This window comes from Pristiophorus japonicus, chromosome 21 (genome assembly GCF_044704955.1).
Source record: "Pristiophorus japonicus isolate sPriJap1 chromosome 21, sPriJap1.hap1, whole genome shotgun sequence".
In the NCBI taxonomy this organism is placed as follows: Eukaryota; Metazoa; Chordata; class Chondrichthyes; family Pristiophoridae; genus Pristiophorus; species Pristiophorus japonicus.
This window is the reverse complement of record NC_091997.1, coordinates 80,018,815-80,043,320: the sequence shown is the minus strand read 5'-3', so window position 1 is coordinate 80,043,320 and position 24,506 is coordinate 80,018,815.

Here is a 24,506-nt window from a genome sequence, read left to right as displayed (position 1 = left end):
GAGACCCGGTAAGAAGTTACCAAAGTAGTTCAGGAGTCCTAGAAACGACCGCAGCTCCGTCACGTTCTGTGGTCTTGGTGCGTTTTTGTTTGCCTCCGTCTTCGAATCAGTGGGCCTGATGCCATCCGCCGCGAACCTCCTCCCCAGGAACTCCACTTCATGAATCAGGAAAATGCACTTCGAGCGTTTTAACCTGAGCCCCATGTGGTTGAGTCGACTAAGAACCTCCTCCAGGTTCTGCAGATGCTCGACTGTGTCCCGACCTGTGACCAAGATGTCATCCTGGAAGACCACCGTGTGTGGGTCCAACTTCAGTAAGCTTTCCATGTTTCTCTGAAATATCGTCGCAGCTGATCGAATTCCAAACGGGCATCTGTTATAATTGAAGAGACCTTTGTGCGTGTTGATGCAGGTGAGGCCCTTCGATGATTCCTCCTGCTCCTGCATCCATATAGGCTGAGGTCAATTCCAGCTTCGTGAAGGTCTTTCCTCCCGCCAGCTTTGAAAAAAGGTCGTCAGTCTTTGGTAGTGGGTATTGATCCTGCAGGGAGAAACGATTGATAGTTACTTTGTAATCACCACAGATTCTGATGGTGCCGTCTCCCTTGAGGACTTGAACGATCAGGCTGGCCCACTCGTTGAATTCGATCGGTGAGATGATGCCCTCTCTTTGCAGCCAGTCTAGCTCGATCTCTACCCTCGTTCTCATCATGTACGGTACTGCTCTCGCCTTATGATGAATGGGTCGCGCCCCAGGCATTAGGTGGATCTGCACTTTTTCTCCTTGGAACTTCCCGATACCTGGTTCGAACAGTGAAAGGAACTTGTTTAAGACCTGGGCGCACGAAGTGTCGTCAGCGGGCGAGAGCGCTTGGATGTTGTCCCAGTTCCAGCGTATCTTTCCCAGCCAGCTCCTGCCGAGCAACATGGGACCATCGCCTGGTACCACCCAGAGTAGTAGCTTGTGCACCGCTCCATCATAGGAGACCTTTACAGTAGCACTGCCAATTACGGGAATCAGTTCCTTTGTGTAAGTTCCTAGTTTCATGGGAATTGGAGTCAAGACTGGCCTTGAGACCTTGCTGAACCACAATTTTTTGAAAGTCTTTTTTCTCATAATGGACTGGCTCGCGCCCGTGTCCAGCTCCATCGACATCAGGAGTCCATTTAGTTCAACCTTCAGCATTATCGGGGACACTTTGTGGTAAATGTGTGCACCCCATATATCTCTGCCTCCTCGGTCTGAGGCTCTGGTTCGGCGTGATCTGCCATGGATCTGTCCTCCTCTACAACATGGTGGTTTGCAGGATTAACAGGATTTGCAGCTCGCCTGCACATACATTGGAGGTGTCCCATTGTTCCACAGCCCTTTAAAGCGGCATGAATGGAAACGATGATCACCCCCGCAGCGCCAACAAGGTGTTAATGGCCTAGCATTCATCACCCTTGATGGTGGACTCTGAGACATCTGCGGATGTGCAGCTGCAGGTATGTGTGACCTGCCCTGTACGTTGCAGTTTGAAAACAACATCACTTTGTTCACAGTACTTGTAGCAGCACTCGTGTGCTGAGAGATTTGCTTAGTATTGTCACTGGTGGCAATGAACGCCTGGGCTATTGCTATGGCCTTACTCCAGGTTGGGGTCTCTACCGTCAAAAGTTTGCAAAGTATCATTTCATGGCCAATGCCAAGTACAAAAAAGTCTCTGAGCATGTGCTCCAAATGTCCCTCAAATTCGCAATGTTCTGCAAGGCGTCTTAGCTCAGCGACATAACTCGCCACTTCCTGGCCTTCAGACCTTCTGTACGTGTAGAACCAGTACCTCGCCATCAGAACGCTTTCCTTCGGGTTCAAATGCTTCCGGACCAGTATGCACAAATCATCGTATGATCTCTCTGTGGGTTTCACTGGAGCAAGCAGATTTTTCATGAGGCCATACGTTGGTGCTCCACAGACGGTGAGGAGGATCGCCCTTCGTTTGGCAGCGTTCGCTTCCCCTTCCAGCTCGTTGGCCACGAAGTATTGGTCGAGTCGCTCCACAAAGGTTTCCCAATCATCTCCCTCCGAGAATTTCTCCAGGATGCCCACTGTTCTTTGCATCGTTGGTTTCGTTATCTGTATCTCGTCGCCAGTTGTTATGTATGAAGGAAGAATCTGATTGAATACTGTGAGCTCAAAGTAAAATGTGATCTTAGTCTTTTATTGCAGGTCTCCAGAGTGCCTCTCCAACCTGTGAGGCCTCCTTAAGTATCTGTGCTCCCAAGGGATTATGGGATCCCTGGGGACTCCAGGGGATGAGCCCTCTGATGGCTGTACAGGGTATATACAAGTTTACATATATAACAGCCTCAATTTCAAAATTCTCATACTTGTTTTCCAATCCCTCCATGGCCTCACCCCTCCCTATCTCTGTAATCTCCTCCAGCTCCACAACCCCCAAGATGTCTGTGCTCCTCCAATCATGCCCTCTTGAGCATCCCTGCTTATAATTGCTCAACCATTCGTAGCGTTGCCTGTGCCCGAAGCTCTGGAACTCCCTCCCTAAATGTCTCTGCCTCTCTTTACTCCTTTAAGACACTCCTTAAAATCTACCTCTTTGATAAAGCATTTGGTCACCTGCCCTAATTTCTACTTATGCGGCTCGGAGTCAGATTTTTCTTCATATAACACTCCTGTGAAGCGCCTCGGGATATTTTACTATGTTTAAGGTGCTATATAAATACAAGTTGTTATTGGAGAGTTGGCAGCCCTACTGAGCAACTTCTGCAGCAAGGTTTGATAGGTGGATTGCAAAGAGGTGTAGTGCCTTCTGTTTTACTTAGAAAGAAAACGTCTGGGCTATTTACCTCTTTATCTCCCACACTATAAGGAAACTCTCATCTCCCTCTGAGCTCTATTCCTTGAATCTGAGATCTAAGAAAATGGGTGTCTCTATTACATGGCTTTAGGTACCAAGTATAAATAGGATGCTTTCATTCTGTGAGCCATGTCATGACCAGGGAGTGTGATTCAAAATCATGGTGTAACATTCCACCGGAGAGAGCCACGTGTAATCATCATTACTCTGATGTATATTGTTGCCATATAATGTTCTTCCATCCTCTGCATACTTGAGCTCATCTACAACCACTGCTCCTCTCCTAACTCGTACTAAGTCCCGTCACATCACCCCAGTGCTCACTGACCTACATTGGCTCCCGGTCCACCAATGCCTTGATTTTAAAATTCTCATCCTTGTGTTCAAACATGTGAACCAATATGTGAACTCCATAAAACAAACATGGCCTCGCCCCTCCCGATGACTGTAATTTCCTCCAGCCCAACAACCTTTCAAGCACTCTGCATTTCTCCAACTCTGGCCCCTTGAGCATCCCTTATTTCTTCCACCCCACCATCGGCGGCCGTGCCTTCAACTGCCTGGACCCTAAACACAGGAACTCCCTCCCTAATCCTCCGCCTCTCCAGCTCGCCGTACTCCCTGAGACGCTGCTTCAAACCTACTTATTGTTGATGTTTCCAAAATGGATCCATGAATCTGCAATCGCTCTGAGCCATTAGCTTAACCACAGACACTGTCTCAGGTGGGACAGATAGTTGTTGAGGGGAGGGGTGGGCGGGACTGGTTTGCATGCTCTTTCCGCTGCCTGCGCTTGTGTATCCCTCAATCAACATAACAAAAAAAACAGATTATCCGGTCATTATCACCTTGCTGTTCGTGGGAGCTTGCTGTGCGCAAATTGGCTGCTGCGTTTCCCACATTACAACAGCAACTACACGTGAGAAAGTGCTTTGTGACGTCCGGTGGTCATGAAAGGCGCGATATAAATTTCTTTAAATCTGCCAATGTGACATTCTGTGGGAACCACGGGTGCACGAGCAACGATTAAAGTTGTGTTTTGCCCTGTGTTGTGCTTCGATGTAGAATACAAGCTGGTGTTGCAACCGCGACACAATGGCTCTCACTCGCTGCTTTGCCTCTGATCCACGTTGAAGGTGCATGGGAGGAAGTGTAAGGGTCGTGGGAACTGGCCAGATAGACCTTGAGCACGAGCTGTAAGCACCACGCACTGTTCAACAAAGTTGACCAGATGCAAAACAAATAAAGTAATAAAGGAAGTGCAGTTTACCACTTTAGAACAATGCAATCTCAGGGTTGTCACCATGCCTCAGATTTGTCAGAATATGGAGAGCATGGGAATGGAAGTGCTCGAGTAAATACACCATCTCACACAGCTTAATCTTGCTGCACAGGCTGAAGGGAATTTTCCCCATTCAACACAGAGGACGGGAAAACTGGATCGAATGTGGGAGAACAGAGTCGGTTGGCTTTCTCTGTCCAAAGCAACTGATGCATATTTAATTTCCAAGCTGCCAATGAGAGCTGTAAATTACGTCATGTGTACATTTGCCTCCCGGCGTGGAATTGTCCTTCGCGCCCCTCAGACGCTGTCTCAGGCGCTCCACTGCGTTGGAGGAGCGCTCCCGAAGCGTCAGTGAGGCGCTCAGCGCGAGATGGCCGCTCCGCGTAGCGCTGACGCACCACAGCGCCCCTCCCCTTCATTTAAAGGGGACTCTGCACGGGCCTTTGGTGGCCACCACTGAGCCACCAAGGACAATTTGCCCAGAGAGCCAGGTTACAGGATGGAGGCCCGGTCCAGACCAGGGCCGCCATTGTCATAGAAACTTAGAAACATAGCAAATAAGAGCAGTAGCAGGCCATTCGGCCCTTCGAGTCTGCACGCCATTCAATATGATCATGGCTGATCCTCTATCTCAACACCGTATTCCCGCTTTTTCCCCATACGCCTTGATGCCTTTTGTGTCTAGAAATCTATCTATCTCCCTCTTAAATATATTCAGTGACTTGGCCTCCACAGCCTTCTGTGGTAGAGAATTCCACAGGTTCACCACCCTCTGAGTGAAAACATTTCTCCTCATCTCGGTCCTAAATTTTCCTACCCCGTATCCTGAGACTGTGACCCCTTGTTCTAGCCTTCCCAGCCCGGGGAAACATCCTCCCTGCATCCAGTCTATCCAACCCAGTCAGAATTGTATACGTTTCAATGAGCTCCCCTCTCATTCTTCTAAACTCCAAAGAATCCAGGCCTAGTCGACCCAATCTCTCCTCCTACGACAGTCCTGCCATCCCAGGAATCAGTCTGGTGAACCTTCGCCGCACTCCCTCTATGGCAAGTATATCCTTTCTCAGGTAAGGAGGCCAAAACTGCACACAATACTCCAGGTGCGGTCTCACCAAGGCCCTGTGTAACTGCAGTAAGACACCCTTGCTCCTGTACTCCAAGCTGACGGAAAAGTCGTCTGACAAAAAAAAATGGCGGCCCAGGGGCATCCGCGTCCTCTCCGTTCAGGGGCAACCCGCGCGGTTGTCAGCGACCCGCCAACAATTTCTCCCGCGGGGTGCAAAGGGGTCGCCGCACACGGCGATGACATCGTCAATGTGTGCGCGTTGGCCCCGGGGGCGCAAATCGCGGGGCGCGGCGCAAACTCCAAATCGTTCCCGAAAATCTCGGGGGGCAATTTCGCCTGCCATTGCGCCCCATTAGTGCCTCCCACCGGTGCTAACAGGCCACAAAAAAGGGGCAATTTGGAACCCGATGTCTTAAAAGTGTCGTGAGGAGAAAAGGTGACTTCTGTTCCGATAGATAAAGTGTTGTGGTAAGGGAGTAAGTGTCAGTACTAAAATACAGCTTTAGTTTTAGGGTAATAAAACTGGGGTAACGAAATCATTAGCTACAGATAATAGTTGATAAGGCTTTTTCTTAAAAGGCCTTTGGGACTGTTAATGTCAGGAAGTCTTGTTTCAGGGAAGTAGGCTTGAAGTAAACAGCTACAAGTGTTTACATGAAAGGTCTATTTTTAACGGGTTTGGGAACAGATATGTCATACAGTCTTATCTATGACATTTCCTTTGATATAGTCAAAATATGGGGCTGGTTTTCCCACCCACTGTCGCTTCTGTTTTCACCCCGGAATGGCGGCAATGGCGGTGGTGAGCTCTTCCGGGCGGGCGGCCAGCTGCCAGCGCCCCGCGGGGTTTTCGGGGCCGGTTTCGGCGGGGTATTACCGCCCGGGACAGGCGAGCCGGTATGCAACGCCCCCTGGTTATGACACCGGCTCAATTTTTGGCTCCCGCCCGACCTGTAGTGCTCCGTAGCGCCCCCTGCTGGGAACGCCTGTGAAAGCGGGCGATCCAACCTGTAGCGGCCACAGTGAGGTAAGTATTGTCCACCTCGGGTAAGCGTGATTGTTTTTTATTTCATTGTTTTTGCGATTTATGTTGTGGTGGCGTGAGGTATTTATTGGGAATATTTTTGGTGGTTTTTTTCAGGTTGCTCTCTCCCCAGACCTCTCTCAGAGCGCTCCGAGGCCGGCTGTTTAGCTCGGGATTTTCACTTGCTCAGCCTCCCCTAACGCCCCGCCCCACACTCAGGGCCCAGCTGCCCAATTTTGCTGACTGAGGCGCAAACTCTGCCCGGGCGCTAACTTTACCGCCCCGCCGCCATTACCGCCCCGAAATGAGCAGAACCGAAAATCCAGGCCCAAAATTGGTGAATAAAAGATCATGGTTTGCAACAGTATCTCAGAGTATGATAAATACTCCAATGGAGCTCGCACTACCTCAGTGACAGCTTGTGATGACAACAACTTGCCTTTATACAGTACCATTACATTGTGAAACATCCCAAGTTGCTTCACAGGAGTATTATGAGATTAAAAATTTGACACCGAGCCGTATACGGAGAAAGTCGGGCAGGTGACCAAAAGCCTGGTCAAAGGGGTAAGTTTTAAAGACCATCTTGAAGGAGAAAAGAGAGGCGGAGAGGTTTAGGCAGGGAGTTCCAGAGCTTGGGGCCAGGCAACAGAAGGCACGGCCACCAATGGTTGAGCGATTATAATCAGGAATGCTCAAGGGGGCTGGATTAGAGGAGCGCAGACATCTCGGGGGGGTTGTGGGGCTGGAGAAGATTACAGAGAGAGTGAGGGGCGAGACCATGGAGGGATTTGAAAATAAGGAGGAGAATTTTGAAATTGAGGTGTTGCTTAACTGGGAGCACAGGGGTGATGGGTGCGAGTTAGGACATGGGCAGCCGAGTTTTGGATAACCTCAAGGTTACGTAGGGTAGAATGTGGGAGGCCAGCCAGGAGTGCGTTGGATCATACGAAGGTGAGTTGTTGAAGGAAGAGTTGGAACTGTACAATGGCAGTGAGAGCTGCACCCCTTGAAGTACCCCGCTCTCGGGTGCCAGTACCTCCCAGGCCCTGATAAAGCCACTGTGGGCGATCAGACGACAAACAACAGCTCGGGGGAATACCTCACTACCCTGACTTCCTGGTGTTCCCATAGGAACAGCAGAAAAATCATGGCTGCTCCCTGTTGATATCCTGAGTGCTACTGACAGTTAGCTACCTGACCATGCACAAGATTAAATCGGACACAGTTAGCGAAACAGGAAAGTCTTGTTCTGACTAACAATTGCGATGATTGTGAGTGTGAATTTTCCTAACTTTATTTATCTCTGCGAATTCATAAACAAGGGAGGCCAGAGGATTGGGAAACTTTTAAAAGTCAGCAAAGAACGACTAAAAAAATGATAGAGGGAAGATAGATTATGAAAGTAAACTCGCACAAAATATAAAAACAGATAGTAAGAGTTTGCACAGGTACATAAAAAGGAAAAGAGTGGCTAAAGTAAATGTTGGTTCCCTGAGAGGATGAGACTGGGGAATTAATAATGGTGAACAGGGAAATGGCAGAGATGTTGAACAAATATTTTGTATCGGTCTTCAAGCAAATTGTGAGTGGGACACAAGAAATCTGCAAAGGGATAAACACAGGCTAAATGAGTGGGCAAACATTTGGCAGATGGAGTATAATGTGGGAAAATTTGAAGTTATCCACTTTGGCAGAAAAAATAGACACTAAAAACATCCCAATAGTGGATAATCAATGGGCTATAGGGAGGGAGGAACTTAATACAATCACTATCACTAAAGAAGAAGTACTCGGTAAAATAATGGGACTAAAGGCAGACAAGTCCCCTGGACCTGATAGCTTACACCCTAGAGTCTTAAAGAAGTGGCTGCAGAGATAGTGGATGCATTGGTTGTAGTCTACCAAAATTCCCTGGATTCTGGGGTGGTTCCCGAAGATTGGATAAACCGCAAATGTAACGCCCTATTTAAAAAAGAAGGCAGACAAAAAGCAGGAAACTATAGACCAGTTGGCCTAACATCTGAGGTTGAAAAAATGCTGAAGTCCATTATTAAGGAAGCAGTAGTCGGACATTTGGAAAAGCATGATTCAATCAAGCAGAGTCAGCATGGTTTTATGAAAGGGCTATCACGTTTGACAAATTTGCTGGAGTTCTTTGATGATGTAACGGGTCGGGTGGATAAGGGGGAACCAGTGGATGTGGTGTATTTGGATTTCCAGAAGGCATTCGATAAGGTGCCCCTCCTGGGCACAAAGGACATGATTTTTGCAGTGCGACAGTTGCAGGATGAATGCAGGGAACAGCGCCAGCCCTTATACAGGGCCTTCTTCGACCTTACAAAGGCCTTTGACACTGTCAACTGCGAGGGTCTACGGAACGTCCTCCTCCATTTCGGATGCCCCCATAAGTACGTCACCATCCTCCGCCTGCTCCATGACGACATGCAGGCCGTGATCCTTACCAATGGATCCAATCCACGTCCGGACCGGGATCAAACAGGGCTGTGTCATTGCTCCAACCCTCTTCTCAATCTTCCTCGCTGCCATGCTCCACCTCACAATTGACAAGCTCCCCGCTGGAGTGGACCTAAACTATAGAACCAGTGGGAACCTGTTCAACCTTCGCCATCTCCAGGCCAGGTCCAAGACCACCCCAACCTCTGTCGTTGAGCTACATTACGCGGATGATGCCTGCGTCTGCGCACATACAGAGGCTGAACTCCAGGACATAGTCGACGTATTTACTGAGGCGTACGAAAGCATGGGCCTTACGCTAAACATCAGTAAAACAAAGGTCCTCCACCAGCCTGTCCTCGCCGCATAGCACTGCCCCCCAGATATCAAGATCCACGGCGCAGCCCTGGACAATGTGGACCACTCCCCATATCTCGGGAGCCTCCTATCAACAAGAGCAGGCATTGACAACGAGATCCAACACCGCCTCCAGTGTGCCACTGCAGCCTTTGGCCGCCTGAGGAAAAGAGTGTTTGAAGACCAGGCCCTCAAAACTGTCACCAAGCTCATGGTCTACAGGGCCGTGGTAATACCCGCCCTCCTGTATGGTTCAGAGGCGTGGACCATGTACAGTAGACACCTCAAGTCGCTGGAGAAATACCACCAGCGATGTCTCTGCAAGATCCTACAAATCCCCTGGGAGGACAGGTGCACCATCATTAGCGTCCTCATCCAGACCAACATCCCCAGCTGGGCAGGCCACATAGTTCGCATGCCAGGCACGAGACTCCCAAAACAAGCGCTCTACTGAGAACTCGTCCACGGCAAACGAGCCAAAGGTGGGCAGCAGAAATGTTACAAGGACACCCTCAAAGCCTCCCCGATAAAGTGCACCATCCCCACTGACACCTGGGAGTCCCTGGCCAAAGACCACCCTAAGTGGATGAAGTGCATCCGGGAGGGCGCTGAGCACCTGGAGTCTCGTCGCCGAGTGCATGCAGAAATCAAGCGCAGACAACAGAAGGAGCGTGTGTCAAACCAAACTCCCCGCCCACCCTTTCCCTCAATCACAGTCCCACCTGTGACAGAGACTGTAATTCCCGTATTGGACTGTACAGTCACCTAAGAACTCATGCTAAGAGTGGAAGCAAGTCTTTCTTGATTCCGAGGGACTGCCTATAATGATGATGATGACATAAAAGGTTACTGCACAAGATAAAAATTCATGGGGATGGGGGTAATATATTAGCATGGATAAAGGATTGGTTAACTAACAGAAAACAGAGAGTCGGGATAAATGGAGCATTTTCCAGTTGGCAAACAGTGACTAGTGGGGTGCCGCAGGGATCGGTGCTGGGGCCTCAACTATTTACAATCTATATTAAGATTTGGACCGAGTGTAATGTAGCCAAGTTTGCTAATGATACAAAGATGGGTGGGAAAGCAAATTGTGAGGAGGACACAAAAAATCTGTAAAGGGATATAGACAGGCTAAGTGAGTGGGCAAAAATTTGGCAGATGGAGTATAATGTGGGAACATATGACGTTATCTACTTTGGCAGAAAAAATAGAAAAGCAAATTATAATTTAAATGGAGAAAAATTGCAAAGTGCTGCAGTACAGAGGGACCTGGGGGCATGAAACACAAAATGTTAGTTTGCAGGTACAGCAATCAGGAAGGCAAATTAAATGTTGGCCTTTATTGCAAGGGGGATAGAGTATAAAAGCAGAGAAGTCCTGCTACAATAGTACAGGGTATTGGTGAAGCCACACCTAGAGTACTGCGTACAGTTTTGGTCTCCGTATTTAAGGAAGGATACACTTGCATTGGAGGCTGTTCATAGAAGGTTCACGAGGTTGATTCTGGCAATGAGGGGGTTGACTTATGAAGATAGGTTGAGTAGGTTGGGCCTATACACATTGGAGTTCAGAAGAATGAGAGGTGATCTTATTGAAACATATAAGATAATGAGAGGGCTCAACAAGGTGAATGCAGAGAGGATATTTCCATTCATAGGGGAAACTAAAACTAGGGGACATAGTCTCAGAATAAGGGGCCGCCCATTTAAAACTGAGATGAGGAGGAATTTTTTTCTCTCAGAGGGTTGTAAATCTGTGGAATTCTCTGCCCCAGAGAGCTGTGGAGGCTGGGTCATTGAATATATTTAAGGCAGAGATAGACAGATTTTTGAGCAATGAGGGAGTGAAGGGTTATGGGGAGTGGGCAGGGAAGTGGAGTTGAATCCTTGATCAGATCAGTCACGATCTTATTAAATGGCGGAGCAGGCTCGAGGGGCCGAGTGGCCGACTGCTGCTCCTATTTCTTATGTTCTTATGTTTCTGGAGGAGCCGACGATTGGCTGTTGGTTGCTAGGCAAGGCCCTATCCTGGAGATGCCTTTGTGAATTCATGCTTAATGCATCGTCTTGGTTTCTGCTAACGTTCCAAGATCTGAAGCTGTGGCTCACCACTTGTGTGAAGCATTTCAAACCTTGTGCGTGAAAAATGGGGCTCGCACTGCCTCAGTGACAGCCATAAACCATGCATGCGGCACGTAGAGAATCATGTGAGCCGATCACAACAACAACCTGCATTTATATAGCACCTTGAACGTAGTAAAACCATCGCAAGGCGCGTCGCTAAAACATCTGGTCATTATCACATTGCTGTTTGTGGGAGCTTGCTGTGCGCAAATTGGCTGCCGCGTTTCCCACATTACAACAGTGACTACACTCCGAAAGTACTTCATTGGCTGTAGAGTGCTTTGGGACGTCCGGTGGTCGTGAAAGGAAATACTTGGTGATAACAAAAGGAATTGAAGCAACAGAGGCCTTCTCCAGTAAGGGTGAGAATCAAACCGCACGCCATTGTCGAACCGCCACACCACTCAACTGGTAATCAGCAGCCTACAACGCCCCCTGGCTGCAGTGTGCACCATCTACAAGATGCACTGCAGCAACTCGCCAAGGCTTCTTCGGCAGCACCTCCCAAACTCGCGACCTCCACCGTCTAGAAGGACAAGGGCAGCAGGCGCATGGGAACACCATCACCTCCACGTTCCCCTCCAAGTCACACACCATCCTGACTTGGAAATATATTGGCCGTTCCTTCATCGTCGCTGGGTCACAATCCTGGAACTCCTTCCCTAACAGCACTGTGGGAGCACCTTCACCACACGGACTGCAGCGGTTCAAGAAGGCGGCTCACCACCACCTTCTCAAGGGGCAATTAGTCACGGACGATAAATGCTGGGCTTACCACATCCCGTGAATGAATTAAAAAAAACATAACCAAACCCTTTCAGCTCAAACTTCATTTGTGGAGCCCAAAGTTAGCAATCTACCTTCAGAAACATCGGCACTATCAGTGGATGGGTGGTAAGTTTCTCACTGACATTTCCTGAGCACACAGGCGGCCATCTTGCACAGGCCTGGGTGGGTTTTTTGAGCGATTGGGTTGGCTGCAGCTGGCGGAGGCCCATTCTATGCCTGTGGCGATTGGACCGGGCTCCTGTGGCCTCCTGCTTGCTGATCAGGTCGATCAATGCTGGCAGGGAACGGGCTGCGGTTGAATCGCAGGACCATTCTGTGATAAAGAGCTCTTATCACAAGCCTCCGTCGTTCCTCCTGCTGGTCTCTAGAGGGCGATAAAGGCCATTAAAAAAAAATCATAATTCTTAAAGAATCACAAATACAGTAGCAATACAACAACAACAACTTGTATTTATATAGCGCCTTTCACGTAGTCAATTGTCCCAATGCGTTTCACAGGAGCCGGTGCAGATACGATGGTAAGTACTGCAGGGAATCGAATACGGCCAGGGTGATCTCCTGGATGAGGTTCGATCGCCTGGATGGGTCGGAGAGGAATTTCCTCAGATTTTGTTTTTCCCCAATTGGCCGGGATTTTTATCTGGTTTTTGCCTCTCCCAGGAGATCACATGGCTCCGGTTGGGGCGGAGTGCAGAATGTTTCAGTGTAAGGGGTGTCGCAGTTGTGTGGGGCGGACTGGTTGGGTTGGATGCTCTTTGCCTTTCCGCCATTGTTCATTGTTCATGGGTTTATATGTAACCTTCAGGGCTGCTGACCGAGGGCCGTGCGGCTCTTTGTCGGCCGGCGCGGACACGATGGGCCGAAATGGCCTCCATCTGCGCTGTAAGTTTCTGTGTTTCTATGTTCTATAAACATTGAGTCACATAAGGAGAAGTTAGCGCAGGTGACCAAAAGCTTGGTCAAAGAGATAGGTTTTAAGGAGTGTCTTGAAGGAGGAAAGAGGTAGAGAGATGGAGATATTTAGAGCTTTGGGCCAAGGCAACAGAAGGCACGGCCACTGAAGGTGGAGCGATTATAATCAGGGATAGAAACATAGAAACATAGAAAATAGGTGCAGGAGTAGGCCTTTCGGCCCTTCGAGCCTGCACCACCATTCAATAAGATCATAGCTGATCATTCACCTCAGTACTCCTTTCCTGCTTTCTCTCCATACCCCTTGATCCCTTTAGCCATAAGGGCCATATCTAACTCTCTTTTAAATATATCTAACGAACTGGTCTCAACAACTTTCTGTGGTACAGAATTCCACAGGTTCACAATTCTCTGAGTGAAGAAGTTTCTCCTCATCTCGGTCCTAAATGGCTTACCCCTTATCCTTAGGTTGTGACCCCTGGTTCTGGACTTTTCCAACATCGGGAACATTCTTGCATCTAACCTCTCCAATCCCGTCAGAATTTTATATGTTTCTATGAGATCCCCTCTCATTCTTCTAAACTCCAGTGAATATAAGCTTGGTCGATCCAGTCGTTCTTCATACGTCAGTCCTGCCATCCCGGGAATCAGTCTGTGAACCTTCGCTGCACTCCCTCAATAGCAAGAATGTCCTTCCTCAGATTACAAGACCAAAACTGTAGTGTGTGGAGGAGTCAGACTGAACACTGTGAGCTCAAAGTAAAGTCTTTTGTTGCAGGTCTCCAGAGTGCCTCTCCAACCTGTGAAGCCTCTTTATATACCTGTGCTCCCAAGGGATTATGGGATCCCTTGGGACTCCAGGGGATGAGCCCTCTGGTGGCTGTACAGAGTAAATACAAGTTTACATATATAACAACACTCCCTCCCAAAGTCAATAGTGTAACTATTTACAATGTGAGTCGATCTGGGACCTTTCTTGCCCTGGTTGATCGTCTCGGTGTGAAAGCTGGTGTTGTTGAATCATTTGTTGGACACTCGCTGGGCTGCTGTGCAGCTGGCCTTGCTGGGCTGCCTGGTGTGTTGGGCTCTGCAGGGGTGCTGTGGATGATGGGTTCTGCTTCGTGGTCAACCGTGGTACCGGTTGCCACTGGTGTGTATGTTGGGGGATCAAAAAAGGTAGGGTCCAAGGTGGGTTGCTCAGGATAGTCCGTGAATCCAAGTTTGATGTGATCCAAGTGTTTCCGGTGAATGCGTCCATTTGAAAGTTTGACTCGAAACACCCTGCTCCCCTCTTTGGCCACGACAGTGCCGGGAAGCCACTTGGGACCTTCTCCATAATTTAAAACAAATACAAGATCATTGATTTCAACCTCACGTGACACATTTGCGCTATCATGATATGCACTTTGTTGAAGCCGCCTGCTCTCTACCTGTTCATGTAGATCAGGGTGAACTAATGAGAGCCTTGTCTTAAGTGCTCTTTTCATGAGCAGTTCAGCAGGTGGGATCCCAGTTAGTGAGTGTGGTCTTGTGCGGTAGCTAAGCAGGACTCAGGATAGGCGAGTCTGCAGTGAGCCTTCAGTTACCCTCTTCAAGCCTTGCTTGATGGTTTGCACTGCTCACTCTGCCTGACCATTGGACGCTGTTTAAACGGGGCACATGTGACATGTTTGATCCAGTTGCGGGTCATGAATTCTTTGAACTCAGCACTGGTGAAACATGGCCCGTTGTCGCTCACCAGGACATCAGGTAAGCCGTGTGTGGTAAACATGGCCCGCAGACTTTCAGTGGTGGCAGCCGACATGCTAGCTGACATTATCTCACATTTAATCCACTTGGAGTATGCGTCTACAACACAAGGAACATTTTACCCAAGAACGGGCCTGCATAGTCGACGTGTACCCTAGACCATGGTTTGGAGGGCCAAGACCATAAACTTAGTGGCACCTCCCTGGGTACATTGCTTAACTGCGAGCATGTATTACATCTGTGAACGCAGGACTCTAAGTCCGCATTGATACCGGGCCACCACACGTGGGATCTGGCTATCGCTTTCATCATTACGATGCCTGGGTGGGTACTGTGGAGGTCACTGATGAAGGTCTCTCTGCACTTCTTGGGGACCACTACTCGATTGCCCCACAGAAGGCAGTCTGCCTGGATAGACATTTCATCTTTGTGCCGCTGGAACGGCTTTATCTCTTCCTGCATTTCCACTGGGACACTGGACCAGCTTCCGTGAAGCAGACAACTTTTGACTAGCGATAATAAGGGGTCCTGGCTTGTCCAGGTTTTGATCTGCCGGGCAGTGACGGGTGATTGCTCACTCTCAAATGCATCCATAACCATGGCTAGATCTGCGGGCTGTGCCATTTCCACCCCGGTGGTGGGCAATGGCAGCCTACTGAGAGCATCGGCGCAGTTTTCTGTGCCTGGCCTGTGGCGGATGGTGTAGTTGTATGCGGACAACGTGAGCGCCCATCTCTGGATGCGGGCCGATGCGTTGGTATTTATCCCTTTACTCTCGGAAAACAGGGATATAAGTGGCTTATGGTCAGTTTCCAATTTGAATTTTAGCCCAAACAGGTATTGATGCATTTTCTTTGCCCCATAGACACACGCTAACACTTCTTTTTCGATCATGCTGTAGGCTCTCTCAGCCTTAGACAGACTCCTGGATGCATAAGCAATCGGTTGCAGTTTCCCGAAATCATTAGCTTGTTGCACTACAAAGCCGACGCCATATGCTAATGCCTACATGCTGGAACCAAACGCTTACATGGATCGTACAACACAAGTAATTTGTTCGAGCATAACAATTTTCTTGCTTTTACAAAGGCATTTTCTTGGCTTTTGCCCCAAACCCATTCGCCCCCTTTTCATAGTAAGACATGAAGTGGTTCTAACAGGGTACTGAGATCCGGTAAGAAGTTACCAAAGTAGTTTAAGAGTCCCAGAAATGACCGCAGCTCCGTCACGTTCTGTGACCTCGGTGCGTTCTCGATTGCCTCAGTCTTCGCGTTGGTGGGCCTGATGCCGTCCGCCGCAATCCTCCTTCCCAGGAACTCCACTTCAGGCGCCAGGAAAACGCACTTCGAGCGTTTTAACCTGAGCCTCACACGTTTGAGTCGACTAAGAACCTCCTCCAGGTTCTGCAGATGCTCGGCTGTGTTCCGACCTATGACCAAGATGTCGTCCTGGAAGACCTCGGTGTGCGGGACCGACTCCAGTAAACTTTCCATGTTTCTCTGGAATATCGCCGCCACTGATTGGATTCCAAATGGGCATCTGTTATAAACAAAAAGACCTTTGTGCGTGTTGATGCAGGTGAGGGCCTTCGATGATTCCTCCAGTTCCTGCGTCATGTAGGCTGAAGTCAGATCCAGCTTCGTGAACGTCTTTTCTCCTGTCAGCGTTGCAAAGAGGTCGTTGGCTTTTGGTAGTGGGTATTGGTCCTGCAGGGAGAAACGATTAATAGTTACTTTGTAATCGCCACAGATTCTGACGGTGCCGTCTCCCTTGAGGACTGGGACAATGGGACTGGCCCACTCGTTGAACTCGATCGGTGAGATGATGCCCTCTCATTGCAGCCAGTCTAGCTCGATCTCTGCCCTTTCTCTCATCACGTACAGTACTGCTCTCGCCTTGTGATGGATGGGTCGTGCCCCCGGAGTTAGGTGGATCTGCACTTTTGCTCCTTGGAATTTCCCGATGCCTGGTTCGAACAGCGAAGGAAATTTGTTTAAGACCTGGGCACACGAAGTGTCGTCAGTGGGCGATAGTGCTCGGACGTTGTCCCAGTTCCAGCGTATCTTTCCCAGCCAGCTCCTGCTGAGCAGCGTGGGACCATCGCCCGGTACCACCCAGAGTGGTAGTTTGTTTACCGCTCCATCGTAGGAGACCTTTACCGTAGCACTGCCGATTACAGGAATCAGTTCTTTAGTGTAAGTTCTTAGGCTCATGCGAACTGGAGTTAAGACAGGCCTTGAGGCCTTGTTGCACCACAACCTTTCTTGAATGTCTTTTTGCCCATGATGGACTGGCTCGCGCCCGTGTCCAGCTCCATTCACAGCGGGAGTCCATTTAGTTCAACATTCAGCATTATCGGGGGACAATTCGTGGTGAATGTGTGCACCCGATGTACCTCTGCCTCGTCTATCTGAGGCTCTGGTTCATAGTGATCCTCCATGGATCTGTCCTCCTCTGCAACGTGGTGGTTTGCAGGTTTAACAGGCTTAGCAGCTCGCCTGCGCACTCATTGGAGGTGTCCCATTGTTCCACAACCCTTGCAAATGTATCCTTTGAATCGGCATGAATGGAACTGATGATCAGTCCCCGCAGCGCCAACAAGGTGTTAATGGCTTTGCATTCATCACCCTTGATGGTGAACTCTGAGACATCTGTGGACGTGCAGCTGCAGGTATGTGTGACCTGCCCTGTACGTTACGATTCGAAAACAAAGTCACTTTGTTCATAGTACTTGTAGCAGCATTTGTGTGCTGAGAGATTTGCTTCGTATTGCCACGCCTGGGCTATCGCTGTGACCTAACTCAAGGTTGGGGTCTCTACAGTCAAAAGTTTGCGAAGTATGGTTTCATGGCCAATGCCAAATATGAAAAAGTCTCTGAGCATGTGCTCCAAATGTCCTTCAAATTCGCAATGTCCTGCAAGGCGTCTTAGCTCGGTGACATAACTCGTCACTTCCTGGCCTTTAGACCTTTTGTAGGTGTAGAACCGGTATCTCGCCATCAGAACGCTTTCCTTCGGGTTCAAATGCTCTCGGACCAGTGTGCACAAATCATCGTACAATTTCTCCGTGGGTTTCGCTGGAGTGAGCAGATTCTTCCTGAGGCCATACGTTGGTGCCCCACAGACGGTGAGGAGGATCGCTCTTCGTTTGGCAGCGCTCCCTTCCCCGTCTAGCTCGTTGGCCACAAAGTATTGGTCGAGTCGCTCCACAAAAGTTTCCCAATTATCTCCCTCCGAGAATTTCTCCAGGATGCCCAATGTTCTCTGCATCTTTGGGTTCGCTATCTGTATCTCGTCACCAGTTGTAGTGTATGGAGAAGGAGTCAGACTGAACACTGTGAGCTCAAAGTAAAGTGTGACCTTAGTCTTTTATTGCATGTCTCCAGAGTGCCTCTCCGACCTGTGAAGCCTCGTTATATATCTGTGCTCCCAAGGGATTATGGGATCCCTTGGGACTCCACGGGATGAGCCATCTGGTGGCTGTACAGAGTAAATACAAGTTTACATATATAACAAAAACTGTACACAATATTCAAGGTGTGGCCTCACCAAGGCCCTGTACAACTGCAGTAAGACCTCCCTGCTCCTATACTCAAATCCTCTCACTATGAAGGCCAACATACCATTTGCCTTCTTCACCGCCTGCTGTACCTGCATGCCAACTTTCAATGACTGATGTACCATGATACCCAGGTCTCGTTGCACCTCCCCTTTTCCTAATCTGTCACCATTCAGAAAATATTCTGCCTTCCTGTTTTTGCCACGAAAGTGGATAACCTCACATTTATCTACATTATATTGCATCTGCCATGCATTTGCCCACTCACCTAACCTGTCCAAGTCACACTGCAGCCTCTTAGCATCCTCCTCACAGCTCACACTGCCACCCAGCTTAGTGTCATCCACAAACTTGGAGATATTAGATACAATTCTTTTGTCTAAATCATTAATGTATATTGTAAATAGCTGGGGTCCCAGCATTGAACCTTGAGGTACCCCACTAGTCACTGCCTGTCATTCTGTCATTTATTGCTACTCTTTGCTTCCTGTCTGCCAACCAGTTCTCTATCCACGTCAATACATTACCCCTAATACCATGTGCTTTAATTTTGCACACTAATTTCTTGTGTGGGACCTTGTCAAAAGCCTTTTGAAAGTTTAAATACACCACATCCACTGGTTCTCCCTTATCCACTCTACCAGAAACATCCTCAAAAAATTGTAGAAGATTTGTCAAGCATGATTTTCCTTTCATAAATCCATGCTGACTTGGACCAATCCTGTCACTGCTTTCCAAATGCGCTGCTATTACATCTTTAATAATTGATTCCAACATTTTCCCCACTACCGATGTCAGGCTAACTGATCAATAATGCCCTGTTTTCTCTCTCCCTCCTTTTTTAAAAAGTGGGGTTACATTAGCTACCCTCCAGTCCATAGGAACTGATCCAGATTCAATAGACTGTTGGAAAATGATCACCAATGCATCCACTATTTCTAGGGCCACTTCCTTAAGTACTTTGGGATGCAGACTATCAGGCCCCGGGGATTCATCGGCCTTCAATCCCATCAATTTCCCTAACATAATTTCCTAACTAATAAGGATTTCCTTTAGATCCTCCTTCTTGCTAGACCCTCGGTCCCCTAGTATTTCCGGAAGGTTATTTGTGTCTTCTTTAGTGAAGACAGAACCAAAGTATTTGTTCCACTGGTCTGCCATTTCTTTGTTCCCCATTATAAATTCACCTGATTCTGACTGCAAGGGACCTACATTTCTCTTCACTAATCTTTTTCTCTTCACATATCTATAGAAGCTTTTGCAGTTAGTTTTTATGTTCCCTGCAAGCTTCCTCTCAGACTCTATTTTCCCCCTCCTAATTAAACCCTTTGGCCTCCTCTGCTGAATTCTAAATTTTTCCCAGTCCTCAGGTTTGCTGCTGTTTCTGGCCAATTTATATGCCTCTTCCTTGGATTTAACACTATCCCTAATTTCCCTTGTTAGCCACGTTTGAGCCACCTTCCCCGTTTTATTTTTACGCCCGACAGGGATGTACAATTGTTGCAGTTCATCCATGTTTGCCATTGCCTATCCACCGTCAACCCTTTAAGAAGTATCATTCGTCTATTCTAGCCAATTCACGTCTCATACCATCGAAGTTACCTTTCTTTAAGTTCAGGACCCTCGTCTCTGAATTAACTGTGTCACTCTCCATCTTAATGAAGAATTCTACCATATTATGGTCACTCTTCCCCCAAGGGGCCTCGCACAACAAGATTGCTAATTAATCCTCTCTCATTACACAACACCCAGTCTAGGATGGCCAGCTCTCTAGTTGGTTCCTTGACATATTGACCTAGAAAACCATCCCTTATACACTCCAGGAAATCCTCCTCCACTGCATTGGTACCAGTTTGGTTAGCCCAATCTATATGTAGGTTAAACTCACCCATAATAACTGCTGTACCTTTATTGCACGCACCCCTAATTTCCTGTTTCATGCCATCCCCAACCTCATTACTACTGTTTGGTGGTCTGTACACAACTCCCACTAGCATTTTGTGCCCTTCAGTGTTCTATAGCTCTACCCATACAGATTCCACATCATCCAAGCTAATGTTCTTCCTTACTATTGCGTTAATCTCCTCTTTAACCATCAACGCTACCCCACCTCCTTTTCTTTTCTGCCTATCCTTCCTGAAAATTGAATACCCCTGGATGTTGAGTTCCCAGCCTTGGTCACCCTGGAACCATGTCTCCATAATCCCAATTACATCATATCCATTAACAGCTATCTGTGCAGTTAATTCATCCACCTTATTACGAATGCTCCATACATTGTGACACAGAGCCTTCAGGCTTGTTTTTTTCAACACTCTTTGTCCTTTTAGAATTATGTTGTAATGTGGCCCTTTTTGATTTTTGCCTTGGGTTTCTCTGTCCTCCACTTTTCCTTATCTCCTTTCTGTCTTTTGCTTCTGCCCCCATTTTATTTCCCTCTGCATCCCTGCATAGGTTCTCATCCCCCTGCCATATTAGTTTAACTCCTCCCCAACAGCACTAGCAAACACTCCCCCTAGGACATTGGTTCTGGTCCTGCCCAGGTGCAGACCACCCGGTTTGTACTGGTCCCACCTCCCCCAGAACCAGTTCCAATGTCCCAGGAATTTGAATCCCTCCCTCTTGCAACATTCCTCAAGCCACGTATTCATCTTAACTATCCTGCTATTCCTACTCTGACTAGCACATGGCACTGGTATCAATCCTAAGATTACTATCTTTGAGATCCTACTTTTTAATTTAACTCCTAGCTCCCTAAATTCAACTTGTAGGACTTCATCCCGTTTTTTACCTATATCGTTGGTACCTATATGCACCACGACAACTGGCTGTTCATCCTCCCTCTCCAGAATGCCTGCAGCCGCTCCGAGACATCCTTGACCCTTGCACCAGGGAGGCAACATGCCATCCTGGAGTCTCGATTGCGGTCGCAGAAACGCCTATCTATTCCCCTTACAATAGAACCCCCTACCACTATAGCTCTCCCACGCTTTTTCCTGTCCTCCTGTGCAGCAGAGCCACCCACGGTCCCATGGACTTGGCTGCTGCTGCCTTCACCTGATGAGCCATCTCGCCTAGCAGTATCCAAAGCAGTATATCTGTTTTGGAGGGAGATGACCGCAGGGGACTCCTGCACTCCCTTCCTGCTCTTGCTCTGCCTGACGGTCACCCATCCCCTATCTTCCTTTGTAACCTTTACCTGCGGTGTGAACAACTCACTAAACGTGCTATCCATGACATCCTCAGCAGCGTGGATGCTCCAGAGTGAATCCATGCTCAGCTTCAGTGCGGCAATGCGGTCAGACAGGAGCTGCAGCTGGATACACTTCCCACACACATAGTAGTCAGGGACACTGGACGTGTCCCTGATTTCCCACATAGCACAGGAGGAGCATGACACGGGTCTAGGCTCTCCTGCCATGACTTAACCCTTAAATTAACTTAATTTGGCAACAATGCCAAAGGTTTCTTACTGATAAGAAAAAGAAATAAAGATAAAGAAAAAAGAAAAACTACTCACCAATCAACCATCCAATCACTTACCCTCTTGGCTGTGATGTCGCACTTTGATTTCTTTCTACTTCTTTCTTTTACTTTTGATCCCGCTGCCGTGGCTTCCCTGACAGATCCGCCGCTCCCGCTGCTGCTCCCGGAATTAGAGGGGCGCAGACATCTCGGAGAGGTTGTGGGGCTGGAGGAGATTACAGAGATAGGGAGGGGTGAGGTCCATGGAGGGATTTGAAAACAAGGATGAGAATTTTAAGATCGAGGCGTTGCTTCACAGCGGCCTCACATATTGGTCTTGCTTTCAAAGACTCTCGACCTGGTTTGTCCATACCACAGCCTACATCTATTTCCCGGGATATAATTAGAGGGGCTTCCCTGTAAGTAAGCTAGATGACATGTGGAATTAAAGTTTATGCAGGCCACCTCAAAGTTATAGTGCAGAGGAGATGTTCCACGCTGGCACAAATCCGGGAAATTCCACGTTGCGGGACTGTGATTCTTCATTCCTTGAAATGAACGGTCTGAAAGTAATGGATCGGGATGGGCAATTTGCTTCATTCTACTCCCAGTAAGTGCTGGGAGGGCCCAGGAAGAAATTCTCCGCTTACATTAAATGTTTAAATTCGCAACATGGTGTTAAATTTCAGCACTTCATCTTGCGCCATTCAGAGGGCTCCCTCTGCTGGTGGTTTGGATGCAGTACCTCGGGGCAAATTAACTGTGTCATTGGGGATTACAGTGGCAGGGAAAGACTGAGTCAGTGTTCAGCATTCCCACTCGAGCTGATTTGCCAGGAATTCAACATGGGATTTATTTTCTAATCATACTTCTCTTGCTGTCATTTCACACAATTTCTTTTTTGTTCATTCAGTTGATAGAAACTTTCGAGTACAGATTAGCATGTTTAAGATGTTCATTCCCAACAGCGTTTCCAATAGTTAGGGAGTCAAGGCCAATAATAATGGGCGTTGGCTGTAGAAAGAAAGACTTGGATTTATATAGCGCCCTTCACGACCACCTCAAAGGGGCTTTACAGCCAATAAAGTACTTTTGAAGTGTAATGTGGGAAACACAGCAGTCAATTTGTGCACAGCAAGCTCCCACAAACAGCAATGTGATAATGACCAGATAATCTGTTTTCGTGATGTTAATTGAGCAGGATACCAGAGATAACTCACCTGCTCTTATTCGAAATACTCGCATGGGTTCTTTTACATCCACCTGAGAGAGATGGGGCCTCGGTTTAACATCTCATCCAAAAGGCATCACCTCCAACAGTGCAGCACTCCACTGGAGTGTCAACCTGGATTTATGTGCTCAAGTCCCTGGAGTGGGACTTGAACCCACAACCATTCTGACTCAGAGGCAAGTGTGCTACCTACTGAGCCACAGCTGACATACTTGGAGGGGAACATGGAGGTAATTGTGTTCCCATGTGCTTGCTGCCCTTGTCTTGCTAGGCGGTAGAGGTCACGGGTTTGGAAGATGCTGTTGAAGAAGCCTCGTCAAGTTGCTGCAGCGCATCTTGTAGATGGTACACACTGCAGCCACGGTGCGCCGGTGGTGGAGGGAGTGAATGTTGAAGGTGGTGGATGGGGTGCTGATCAAGCGGGCTGCTTTGTCCTGGATGGTGTCAAGCTTCTTGAATGTTGTTGGAGCTGCAACTCATCCTATGTTGCCATGTATGTAGAATCATAGAATCATAGAAAATTGCAACACAAAAGGAGGTCATTCGGCCCATTGTGTCCGCACCGGCCGACAAAGAGCTATCCAGCCTAAACTCACTTTCCAGCTCTAGGTCTGTAGCCCTGTTGGTTACTGTTATGTATGTAAACTTTATAATAGTGTAAGACTTACCTGTACACCTCGTGCAAGCAAATATAAAAGGTTGTCTGCCATGCTGCCTCTTCACTGGAGTTTGCTTAAAGAGACCAAGGTCACATCAGTTTGAGCTTACAGCACACAGTCTTGAGGAGTTATTCTGAACATAGCAATTGGCGACGAGTAACAGATCACGAACTTTCACGCGGTTATGGCTGCCGTTGGTATTCTTGAGAGATTTGTTGAGGGTGATGATTGGGAAGCCTTTGTCTTGACTAGTACTTCGTGGCCAACGAGCTGGATATGGACAGTAACGCAGTCAAGCGCAGGGCGATTCTCCTCACCGTTTGTGGGTCCACGATATATGTCCTCATCAAAAATCTGCTAGCACTGACGAAACCAACGGACAAGACATATGCAGAGTTGTGTACGCTGGTTCGGGAACATCTCAGAGCATCTTGATAGCCAGGTATCGCTTTTATACCCACCATCGCTCCGAGGGCCAGGACGTGACGAGCTATGCCGCCGACCTAAGACGCCTTGCGGGACCGTGTGAATTTGCTGGGTTTTTGGGAGAAGTGTTGCGGGACTTTTTCATGCTTGGAATCGGCCACGAGGTCATTCTTCGCAAACTGCTGTTTGCCGAATCCCTAGATCTGAGCAAGGCCATCACGATAGCCCAGGCTTTCATGTCCACGAACAATAACACTAAACAGATATCATTGTAGCATCGAAGCTCACCGGCAAGTACTATGCATAAAATAATGCCTTCAGCAGGTAGAACTGTACATGGCAGGGCCTACACGCCTGCAGAAGCCAGACCCAGGATGACTCAGAGCCTGGCGTGGGACGTGAATGCGAATCCATTAGCACCATGTTGGCGCTGCGGGGGTAATTATTGAGCCCATCAATGTTGATTCAAGCACTATGTGTGCAAGGGCTGTGGTTCAATGGGGCACCTCCAGCGAATGTGCAGACGTGCTGCGACTCACCACG